General features: G+C 35.2%; 1 non-coding gene across 1 annotated transcript; it reads left to right on the top strand.

The window, feature by feature from the left end:
- The first annotated feature begins 7,862 nt into the window (after window positions 1–7,862).
- On the top strand, window positions 7,863–7,934 carry Trnag-ucc. The gene has a single exon. It is a non-coding gene; the product is annotated as a tRNA-Gly (tRNA).
- Window positions 7,935–12,790: the final 4,856 nt, after the last annotated feature.

The raw sequence follows: 12,790 nt of genomic DNA on the forward strand, positions 1-12,790 counted from the left end.
GACACTTACACTTGGACAGCCATCAACCGATACAGACTAAATAGTTTAAGTGTGAACGCGCTACTTGACCGATTTTAGTGTAATATGCTGTAAAATGGCACAGATAGAGTCGACTACTGGTAAGGACTAAGGACATAGGGTAATTTGTTGCGGAAGAATTTACAGTTCCCGGGAAGTTCCTTGTTCACGCGATCAGAGCCACGCGGAAAGTCCAGTTATACTTACATACTTACATTGACCAGCTCTTACATTAAGCAGCGTTTGAGAGGCCGTTTGTCGCTCATCCACACGACTCACGAGTCACGAGTAGCTCGTGTGATACAATACAGCGATATCCCCACGTCAACAGTTTGGACACCGCGCCCATTAAAGTGAACTAATTGCTGCATTGTATACCATAACTCGTGAATGTTGGTTCAGCCGTTTCAGTCGCTTCTGGATAGTGTATTAGTGTGCGTCCGCCGCCCGCCGCCCGCCGCCCGCCGCCCGCGCGTTACACCCGCGATAACGTATTGATAATGTTGTGTTATTGCTGTTAACTAGATTCATTATGATAATATTGGGTAGACTATTGACTTTGCATAAACAGTACAAAAGGACAGACAGTTTTTTATTATTATTAGATATGTGGCTAATGGCTATAGACTTTCCGTTCAAGTTCTTTTAATGTCTGTTCAGTTTTTTGGAAAACTAATATTTAAATCCCGAGAAAAATAAGGATATTTTTATTGCGAAAAAATATAGGCTTTCAGTGCGATAAAATGATTTCTGCGCAAAGTTGAAAGTCTGCACAAAGAAGAAACACTTTTTGGACAGGAAATCGTGTCAAAATCCTTGACCCGCGTCCTAAATATAGAATTCTTTTTATCTGAAAGTTGATAGAGACGTGTTCCATTCGGCTAAGTAAACATATTGTATACATTTTAATCTGTGTCGTTACATGTAAACACACAAACGTAGATAGATATCTGTACCGAGCGTACTCGGTGTCAATAGTCGCCCATCAATCTGTTCTGATAAGATATCACTCAATGCGATGGATTATTTCCGTACAAACGAAAAAATATTATTTTGTATGAGTAATAACTATTACAGTACCTATATTTTATATTACAAGTATAATAGTATTAAATAATTCTTATTCTATACTCAGTATTTCTCTTTTTAATCTGCATTATTTTGAACTCGGTACCAGTTAACCTAATCGCCAGTTCTATGACAGAATATAACTGCAAGTTGCAACTTTAGGACTGGTACCGACATCAATATTATGAAGATTAAGAACAGAAATACTGAGTACAGAATAAGAATTAAGTATTTAATACTTTTTAGTTCATTAAGAATATTAATATTGTCATTATCTTGGAAGTCGGTTTTAATTTTTTGATTAAAAATAATAATTTCATCCTCTTTAGTTATTCTTAAGGTTTCCTTTACAGTTTTGGTGTTTTGATCTACATGAAAAGTCATCAGACCAACAACTTAAAACTATGCTGGCCACACACGATCCTTCCTATCGTCCAATCGGCATAATGATACCACCTCTTATAGAAAGATATTGGGCAAGCGTTAGCGCGATGTAAGAGACGCACGGCGCCATCTAGTATGAATTTTTGGAACTAACTTAATTTGAACAAATTTTCGTATTTTCACCCCCTTACAACCCTTTTTTCCAGTAAAAAAGTAGCCTATGTCCTTTCTCAGGCTTTAGACTATCTGTATACAAAATTTCATTACAATCGGTTCGGTAGTTTTGGCGTGAAAGCGAGACAGACAGACAGACAGACAGATATACTTTCGCATTTATAATATTAGTATAGATATATTTTTTATGTCTTTAGGGAAACAATTGAAAATTTTTATTGACATGCAGTAACTGTTCTGACTATTGTATAATTGTTTCTTGTGACGAGGTATATTATATTTATTGTAATCCCTACCTACATACCTATTTACTTTTATATTATTGTTAGTTTCAAATAGATGGCTGTAGTTTTTGACGAACATGCATGTATCATGTATATATTGACATGCTAGTGGCAGTATTTTAAATTTTTTAAATAGCGGCCTACAGGGAGCCAGGTATTCCGCTTTTGCCATCGCCCGAATACATTTTTTTTGTGTCAGAAATGCATTATTTATATTCGGGGAGTTCCCCCATAAAACAAGACCGTACTTTAGAACAGACGCTACATATCCGTGATATGCTGTAAGAGCGGCATCTTGTGACACAGTGTTCCTTACTCTTCTTAAAGCAAAGACGTACCTATTAAGTTTATCACATACTTTCTTGATATTATGGTCTTTCCATTTTAGCTTCTGATCAAGTGTGATACCCAAAAATGATGCTGAGGGCACGCATTTGATTGTATTATTAGAATTATTATTATTTAGATTATGTATGTCATCAGTATTAAATGAATTGTTAAATTTAATTATATTAGTTTTGTCAATATTAATATGTAAATAATTTTGATTAAGCCATTTAGTAATTTTGTCAAGTTTTATTTCAAAATTGATTTTATCTTTGGTAGACTTAATTAATAAGGTTGTGTCGTCAGCAAACATGTAACAACTGTGATCAGTGGCATCTGGCAATTCATTTATATATAAAAGAAATAGTATTGGGCCTAAGATACTCCCTTGGGGGACGCCACCTTTATTCATTTTATATTTAGAACGATGTTTAACAGCCTTATGATTAATAATATTTGTTATCTTAGTACATTGATACCTATTTTTCAGATATGACCTAAACCAGTTTAGCGCGTTACCTCTTATCCCGTATTTTTGTAATTTTTTTAGTAGCAGATCGTGATTGACCAGATCAAAGGCTTTGCTCATATCTAAAAGGAAGGCTGCTATGTGTTCATTTTTGTCGAGAGCTTCTGTTATTTCCTTTACAAGGGAAAAGCATGCCAAAGCTGTGGAACTACCTTTCGTAAAGCCAAATTGTTGTTTGTTTAAGATGTTATTGCGGTTTAGATACGAGACTAGTTTAATTTGCATAGCCCGCTCGAAGATTTTAGAGATAACTGGTATCATCGTAATGGGTCGATAGTTTGACATGTCTTTTATGTCTCCTTTTTTAAAAATGGGCTTTACAATTTACTTCCTCATTTGACTTGGAAAGTGTCCTTGTTCAAACGACATGTTTATTACATGTGCACTTATGTATTTTGCCGAGAGTTTTAAGCTTTTGTGTTAATATCATCATATCCGGTTGATTTCGGATTTTTTAGAGACATTCTAATTTTGTAGATGTCGTTAGGTACTAGTGGTGATAGGTATATAGTGTTCGGAATGTCAATGTTGGATGTATTAGTATAGTGAGTCTTAGTTACGTTAATGTCATTTTTATGTGAATTATTATTAGTATTATTGTATTTTATTTGGTTTTTAATGTCAATGTAATAATTATTGAATAATTGTGCTATTTCTAGGGGGTTTGTATAAAGTTTGTCATTGTTGATTATTGATTCAATGTTATGTTTATTATTTTTATTTTTAGTATTTTTGTTAATAATTGTCCATGTTGCCTTGCATTTATTTTTTGATGTGCTAATATTATAATGACTGTTTTGTTTCTTTTGTGCTGTGTGTACATTGTTTTAAGATTTTAGAATAGTGAAGATATTTGTTTCTTGAATAGTTTTTATGTAAGGCATCGTGGGTATACTTAAAATATAGTGTTCTTTTTGTTGTACACGATTTTTTGATGCCTTTAGTTATCCAACTTTTGTGTGTAGAACTTTTACTAATTTTTACATTTATTTCTGGAAAACATAAGTAGTAGAATAGTGTATATAAATCGTAGAAGGATTTAAATGCCTCTTCACAGTTTGTGCTATGATACACTTCTGAAAAGGTAAGTCTTTGAAGGCATTCCAAAAATTTACGTGTATTATCCTTACTAGAGTCCCGTTTTTTTATGAAGTAAAAGTAATTTCTATTAGCTCGAATCCTCCTATTATTATCGGCTGTGAACGTTATTGACTGGCCCGTCTCATGGTCAGAGAGTGCCAAATGATGTATATCTGTTTTGTAAGTGCTCATGTTACTTGCTATTTGATCTATAGCGGAAGAACCTCGAGTAGGTAAATTAATATTTATCTTCATGTTATGGTTAAGTAGGGTATTTTTTAAATCTTTAACATCATTTGATTCCTTTAGTACGTTTATATTCCAATCGCCGCATGCAATTATTTTCTTGTTAGTTTTGTTATTTAAATGTGTTAATAGTAGGTCGAGGGAGTTAAAGAAAACTTTGGTGTTAGAGTCTGGTGTTCTATAAATACAAACTATTATCACGTTGTAATCAAGCAATTCAATACCGCAAAATTCTTTAGATTTTTTTTTGTTATGTCTAGTTCTTTGTAATTTAAATCTTTTTTAGGAGAATACACGATCCACCTCTTTTTTGCGCACGGCGTGAAAAGCAAGTAGCAAGTTTATAATCATGTATTCTTAGATTGCCTTCAAACCCTTTTTCATGAATGTTTCGGTTAGACATATTATATGAATATCACCAAGGTTTGGCTTAAGTGTATTATCTAGTACTACTTGTAATATATCCATCTTATTTGAAACTCCAGCAATATTCTGATGAAATAATGTAATATTATATTGCTTACCATCAGTTATAAAAAAGTTTTCTTGTTTATTGATGAATTATTTTTACCTGCAGTATTTTTGTCATTGATGGATTCAAAGTAATGTGTGATTTTATTTTTATTATTATTATCTTTTGTATTAATTCTATTATTACCACAATTTTTTTTTCCAGTTTTATCAGTTTTTTTTTAAATAATAAGTTATTTTGTTTTTATCCTTTTCAGTAACCTCTTTTCTTTTATCTAGTTTTTTAAAATAATATGGTATTGTACCTCGAACATTACGTATGACGTTGCTAGGGTTTAGTAATTTATATGGCTTACCTACATTTTTTTCCGCATATAATATAATATGTTTTTTCATAGTCCATCGCATCTATTTCAAGATTTATTTTTGTACTGATTTCTCGCAGATTTAGCTGGGGAGAGTTATGAATACTAGTAGTATTTAGTTTAAGTATCTTAACATTGGACCAATTACGTATAGCTAGTTCCATTTTATTATTAAGTTTTTTTACACTAAGATAGTTATTCTGTATAACAGGAAGCAGAATTACATTTGTATTACTTAGTTTACATTAGTTAAGCTGCTTACTACGTCTTGACTTATCCTGAGAGTCTGTGATGCTAGAGCATGAGGTTTTATAACACCCGTTACTTTATAACTATCATTCCATTTTCCAAATCTATTCGTTTTAATCATGTTACTTAGTCCTGTCCATTGTTGATCTCCATATATTGTAATTTTTTGCTTGTATTTATTATTTTTTTGATATTTTTTTTCCGTGTTAAGTGATGTAGGGATGCTTTGTTTTTCTATCTTTGTGGTGGGATTATTTTCATTAGTCCGTTTGCTATGAGTAGAAACGCCGTCTTCTTGAGTATTTTTTTATTATTGTCACAATTAATAAATTTCGGGGAGTTCCCTACATACCTCATGAACCCCGTAGTAAAATTTCCACCTTGGTAGCCATAACATGCTTTAAAATAACACAATATTATTAAAATCGATACACAAACTACAGAATAATAATCAAAATCATCAGTCTCCATCTGAAAGTACCAATAATAGGGTCATAACGTGATGCATGGTGTAGTGATGATGATGATGATTAATGTAGTCAGCATAGTAGCTTATGCTTTTGGTTCTTTAAACAACGCCGAAACTCCCAAACATGTATCTATAAGGAATCGGGAGTTCTGTTCAGCACCACCGGAACCATGGTATACCATGGTGCAAAATCTTACTTTTTGGTAGCATATATGATCATAAGACATCACATAAAACCAATAAACACAGCCAAACGTATAACCTCCTCCTTTTTGGAAGTCGGTTAACAGTTGGTAACAGTCAGTCTAAAACGATAAACCATTATAAAATTTGGAAATATTCCATGGTCCATTTTATAATAGAAATGGGGGTCTTTCGAGATGTCTAATTCTGGCGATGGCGCATTATCGTTTCAAATGCAGGGCCGAAGGGCGAATCTTCCTGAAGAGCATCAATTTACGACGCCTTAATTAATTCGCTTTAAAACCAACGTTTTCGGGAGGGCCGAGGCAATAGAAAATCGAGTCCTCACAAAACTTCATCCCCATCTCTTAAGTGCTTATGACTACGTGTATAAAATGAGATGATAACAAAAACGGTTAGATCAGCGCAGGCCGCAATTACCTTACAAAGGAATCAATTAGTGCTTTCGGGGCGGAGGCCAGGGGGCGAAGCGCTGGGGGCGGGGGCGGAGGCCGGGGCGCCGTATCCGCGGCGCGCCACTTGACGAGCTTTGTGATGTTTAGAAGTCCGCTTCAACGCTTTGACGTTTGTTTTTTTTAATCCACTTTTATGATGGCAAAGGTTTTCCACGTGTGCATTTTATCATTTAACTTTGAACAAAATAATATGTAAAATTCAATATAATATATTAAACGCTACAAATTATAATATAATATTATGGATCTTCGGGGACTTTAGGTTCTAAACTTTTACCTTAATATTACCACAGAATAGATAATAGTACAAGATTACACTATTTATCTTTTATCTAACCAAGAATCAGTCTCAATTATGAACTTCATTTTATTTACGGACTACGTTTGATTAAAAAATAAAAATTCATGACTACTACTTTTGCACCAATGTGGTCTTTAATATGTTAGTCATTAAAGAAACAAGACGAGAGAATAGACGTTTATATACCATCGGCCTCTGCTCGTTGGTCAAGTACGTGACCTCCGAGTTCCGACCAATAGCTAGGTAGGTATTACCTACTGCACCAACCACATGTACCATCGAAGAAATTGTAATGGGCAGTTGACGGGCCTACGTCATTTGTTCGGGTTATGTCAATCAGTCGTAATCTGATCACTGGGTTCGGTATAACGCGACCAAATAACGTTGGTCCTCCTTCTGCATATGAATCAACTTCTCTGGTAGTACCTAGGCAGTCTAGGCACACAAACATCATGTTCAAGTTTATCCCCAGGAACCCTAAACTCCTAATCCTCGCGTCGCGGAGAGTGGAGATGTTCTCAGGACTCGGGCCCTTTTGAGCGGCACATCAAAGGCGCCTCTATTAGCCCTGATTACGACCCGGCCCGCAGCCTCGGGAGGGCGCGGGGGGATGCGGGGGGGAGGGCCGGGGAGGGCCCATTGTCTCAGGTTAAGATGCGCGGAGTGCCTACTTTAATTAGCTGCTTTAGGCCTCATCGCGAGCTACCTTTCATACTTCCTACCGAATATGGCTTTATGCTAAGGTTTTTAACTTTTACTTTGTAGCTCGTCACTCGTGTGCGCTTTGACGGATGCTTTCCGGTTTCAAGGTTCGAGATAATACCGGAGGTATGATTATATTATGTATGTAGTTTTAGCCTAGTCAGAGTCTACAGTATACTTTGTCTGACGACTTAGATAAAAACAGTTTGTTACTAAAACTGGTGTTTGTTAGTTTATCTATTTCTTTATCAAGTTATACATTGCCTCGTTATATTTTATAGCTAGACAAAAAAGTTTAAAAATATGTTTTTATTTTATCTGTCTAACTTTTAAGTTAAGTACAAACAATTTAGAGCTGGGCCATTAAATTAGCCTTTTATACAACTAACGTGTCTCACTGTTTTTCACTGTTTTGCGAATTGTGTGGAATTAATTGTATGAAAGTCCTAATTAGATTCGCACTTGGACTATTTGGTCATGGTACATTAATAAAAACACAAACGTTACGATGTATAATTTCAGTTCGTCGGCCATCGGCGATGGTGGTGTAATGGTCAGCATAGTTGCCTTCCAAGCAGTTGATCCGGGTTCGATTCCCGGCCATCGCACATTTTTTGCTTTTCTTTTTGTAGCTTCTTTAATGATTTTATTAAGACTCATTTTTGTATTCCATTTTTATGGTAAAATAATATTAGGTTAATACTTTCTAAAAAATAAAGATGACGCGTATAGTTCACCGCATCACCAATAGATGGCGCTAGGAACCCTATTTTACAATAATGATAAGTGAACTTTTTATACGGAGCACATTACAGTACAATTACAAACCCTAAAGTTGTAGGTAAGTATGATTAATTTTGTTACAGTTATAGGTTGAGTCCCGACTCCCGGGTACTAATATTATACCCGATAGTTTTTACTAGCTAAAAGCCGAGCTTTGTGAGGGCTCGCGTCGTTTTTGTGCGTGGTACTTTTAGGGCAGTTATTTTTGGGTTCCGTACCCAAAGGGTAAAAATAGGACCATATTACTAAGAGCTCGATGTCTGTCCGTCTGTGCGTCTGTCTGTGTGTCTCCTAGCTAGACTTCTGAAATTTTCACAGATTGCGTATACACATATATAAGGGCTACTGGCGCCTGTATGCAAAAAAAGGATTTTGGCGCCGCTTTAGGCAAATTTTTATGGGACCTTGGTTTTGGCGCCCCTAAAGATGGCAATTTGGCGCCCCTAGAGGATGGCGCCCGTGTGCATTGCACACATTGCACATATGGTAGCGGGGGCCCTGCGTATACAATACTATATCTGTTGCCGCTATAACAACAAATACTAAAAACAAAATTAATTAAGAATTTAATGGGGGCTCCCATACAATAAACGTGATTTTTTTACTATTTTTTGCTCGATATTAATAACGGCAACACATAGGCACTTGAAATATTCACGAAATACTCAGTTGTATTTTTAATTTAGTAATTAATAGTAAAATTTTAATAAATTAAATAATAAAGACCGCTCCTATACAAAAAACACAATTTTCAGCCTATTTTTCTCTATCGTGGTACGGAACCCTTCGTGCGCGTGTCCAACTCGCACTTGGCCGATTTTTATATTTTAATAGTATCCAAACCACAGACAAATCAAGATCTTGATCTATATCTGTGATCCAAACCTTGACTGACTGATGATAACACGTGACCTACATATACTTACCTAAATAAATAAAATAATAAAATTAAATTAAGAAATTTAAAAAAACCCCCGCCAAACAACTTTAAAAAGAAATGAAATAATATTTACTGTCTTTAAGTTCAAATAATTTCTAACTTGTCTAAAGTAATATTTTAGTCCATAATTGTTGTCACGGTGTGTCGGGGGACCGCCAAGTAAACTACAACCTACAACCGCCAAGACGCCGATTATCTCGATTCGGTTCGCTGTGAACTGATTCTTAAACTATAATGTTAAAATCAAACATCTACATTAGCGGTCCCCGACACACCTTGACAACAATTATGGACTAAAATATTACTTAGACAAGTTAGACATTATTTGAACTTAAAGGAAGTAAATATTATTTCATTTCTTTTTAAAGTTGTTTGGCGGGGGTTTTTTTAAATTTCTTAATTTAATTTTATTTCATACTTTTTAAACTTGTGTTAGTTATAGTGCAGAATAATCATATTCTCATGATTACCATCTATCAATGTTCTTTTCAATGAGGCCGTTAATATGAGCCCAAATATGAAACCTCCACATTGGGTTCATACGAAGCTCGGTTCCTAGATATAGAATCCAGGTGATGCTGCAGCAGCAGCATGTAAATATTTACTGTTTATCTACATCTTACTGGTTGTCGCAATTAAAATAAGCCCAAACAAACGAAACCTCTGCTCTAAGTTGGCGAGGAGTTGGATATCCTATTGATTACCAGGTGATGCTGCAGCACCAGGTCAACTTTCCAGTAATATGTGTATATGTATATTGTATACTCACAAATGTCACGAACTAGAATGAAATATAAGACCTATCAAACGACAACAAGTTGCTTACGGCCTTTCATGAACCAGATAAACCCTGATTGTCCAGCACTGAGCAGGCTGATGATGATGAATTATAGCTAAGAACACTCTCGATCATGTCAGCTTTTAAACAAAAAAAACTAGATCAAAATCGGTTCACCCGTTTGGATGCTACGATGACACACAGACAAACAGACAGACAGACAGACAGACAGACAGACACGTCAAACTTATAACACCCCTCTTTTTTGTCGGGGGTTAAAAATCAGCACAAATCAATAGGCGTGATAGTTTTTCCGTACTTGTGGCAAGTGCTAAGGTTGTGGGATATAATTATAATAGTTAATAGCGATCAAAGAAAAATACGCGATTCCTCCACGACGCAACATTACGCGGGAAACATCATGTAGTTAGATACTGCATTATTACTACTGGAAATTACCACTAGATAATCCACAAACAACGTAAGATAATTATTGAAAACGTAAGTGGAAGTAAGTAACTAAATTTTTTAGAAAAGATCCTTTTTGTTTTGCATAAAGCGTTTTTTTTGCTTATCACCGGAAATATAAAAAATATGAACTCTATGTATACTTTAGCAACATAATATCTATATTTTTTGATTGCAAATAATTTTTCCGGTCTTAAAGCCTCCATATATCCAAAAAAAAAAACAAAACGAACATTTAAAAAATGTTAGTCACCCACTTCTTTCAATTAGGTACATCTTCAATTTGATCCAATAGAACCGTTCGCGTTGTAGTCTGTAGACTATGATAAATGCAACTCGGATGGGGATGTCGAATGTAATGATGTATTCAAACTGAAAGCAATTGCAACATTACACAGTGACACAAACACAGCCGTGTCAACACCGCGCTCAATCCGATCGAACAATTTGACAACGCTCAATTACTTTTATTGCGCAACTATTGACGCAAATTCAACCCTATACCCACGTGATAGGGCCTAGCTAATGTGATAGAATTTTGATCGCATCGATATACCATTACATGGACTTCGCGGTTTAAACATAAACTTTAAGAAGATGTTACAATGCGTACAGTCAGCAATCAATCAGTCAATCAGTAAAAAAGTTTTTTACTCGGTTGCGTAGTTTCCGTTATAGAACGAAAAATCCAAAGGAACATTTTCCTCAAGTACCTACCTATTTCTTGACAATGATGTCAATATCAAATCGTACCTGATTCAGTTTTTTGCTAATAAAAATCAGAAGTTCTATGAGCGTGGGATTAATAATATGATGCTGCCTGAAAGATGGCAAAACGTCATTGATCAGAATGGTCAATACATTACAGAATAAAGTTATTTAATTCCATAAAAAAATTGTCTTTGACTTTCTAAAAGATCCGCAAATACTTTTATATACTTTATATTCATTAGTCTTTGTCTGATACGCAGGAAAACGCTACACAAAGAATAAGAAGAGAAGAAGCACAAAACTCATAACAATAGTAGATGTGAATGTTTTTTCTTAATTTTAAATACTTACTTACTGATTATTGTCAAGTCAGCGTACATGTACAGGAGTTTCTTTTGTTTATGTATGTCTGTTTGTAGCTTTAGATCTAGCCTTTTTTTCCGACGTTATCAAAAGCGTTCTAGGCTACAATAATTCATCACCATTCTTCACCCTCTCACTAGCGAATGTTTGGTCAAAATCCGAGGGTTTCTAAAAATACCTTATTTACACAAGTAGCTAATGACTACTATATACGTCATATTATTAAACAAAGTCGCTTTTTTCCCCTCATGTCCCTTTGTTCCCTTTAATCTGTAAAACTACGCAACGGATTTTGATGCGGTTTTCTTTAATAGATAGAGTGATTAAAGAGAAAGGTTCATAAGTATAATAACATTTATATACATTTATATTATATAACATTTATAGTAAATAATTACCTAATTTTCCGCTTACATTGCAAAAGCAGGCTGAACCCTACGAGATTTATCAAAATAATTTACCAAAGATTGTACACATTGAAAAGGTCTACAGAAAAACTCCGCGATGGTATATGTCCATCTCTTATGGATATACCAAAATAATATTTTTTTGTCATTTTCTTTTTACGACAAATAATGGCTAATTTTCGAAGCATTTTTAATAAATACAGCATTAATCATTATCCAACTAAATAACTCAAATACATTGTTGATTGAATATAGATCTATATGGCCCTTTACAGCATACGATATAAATAAATATTTTCGGAGATATTACAGACTTGAAAATTGCGAGAAGTAGCTTTTGCGGCGGTACCGATCAATGCAGGCCACGGGTAGTAATAATGAATACAAGTCAAAACTGCTGAATCGATTTTAATCATTTTGTCAGTGGCTATATGTTTTATACCCGACGCGAAGCCGGGGCGGGTCGCTAGTATTAGCTATAATATAGCATATTATATTATGTATGTTACAAAGCGGATATTACGATTACTTAATATGCTGTTTGCAATATCGATAACGCGATATCCCTGGTATAGCACATCGCTGTCCGCCCGCCCCAATATTGACACAGCGCACAATTTCCGGCGGCGGGCGGGGGCGGGCGGCGGCGCTTCTGCACAATTTGCCACTAATTGCTAACATTTTGCCGCCCGGCACTGTCGCCGCTCCTTGGAGTACTCCACCTGCCTTCATTTACCTTAAAACGTTTAACGGACGTGCTTGAAGACAGCGAATGATACGGTTTGTCCCTGTGTCCATCCATCCATCACTGAACACCTGCGATCAAGTTGCGTCGTTCGTCAGTTCTTCTCACCAAAATCTGGACAGGTTCTTTCCCTCTCTTAGTAATATTCAGTGATTTTGGTTATGATATCATGTGTATTCATTTTTGAAACACAGGAACATAATATTCTGACGGAACACTCTTGCACAATTTTTCAAGGTTTCTTTGTTGTTTCTTCATAATTTTCAAAA

The sequence above is a fragment of the Aricia agestis genome, chromosome Z (assembly GCF_905147365.1).
Source record: "Aricia agestis chromosome Z, ilAriAges1.1, whole genome shotgun sequence".
NCBI lineage: Eukaryota > Metazoa > Arthropoda > Insecta > Lepidoptera > Lycaenidae > Aricia > Aricia agestis.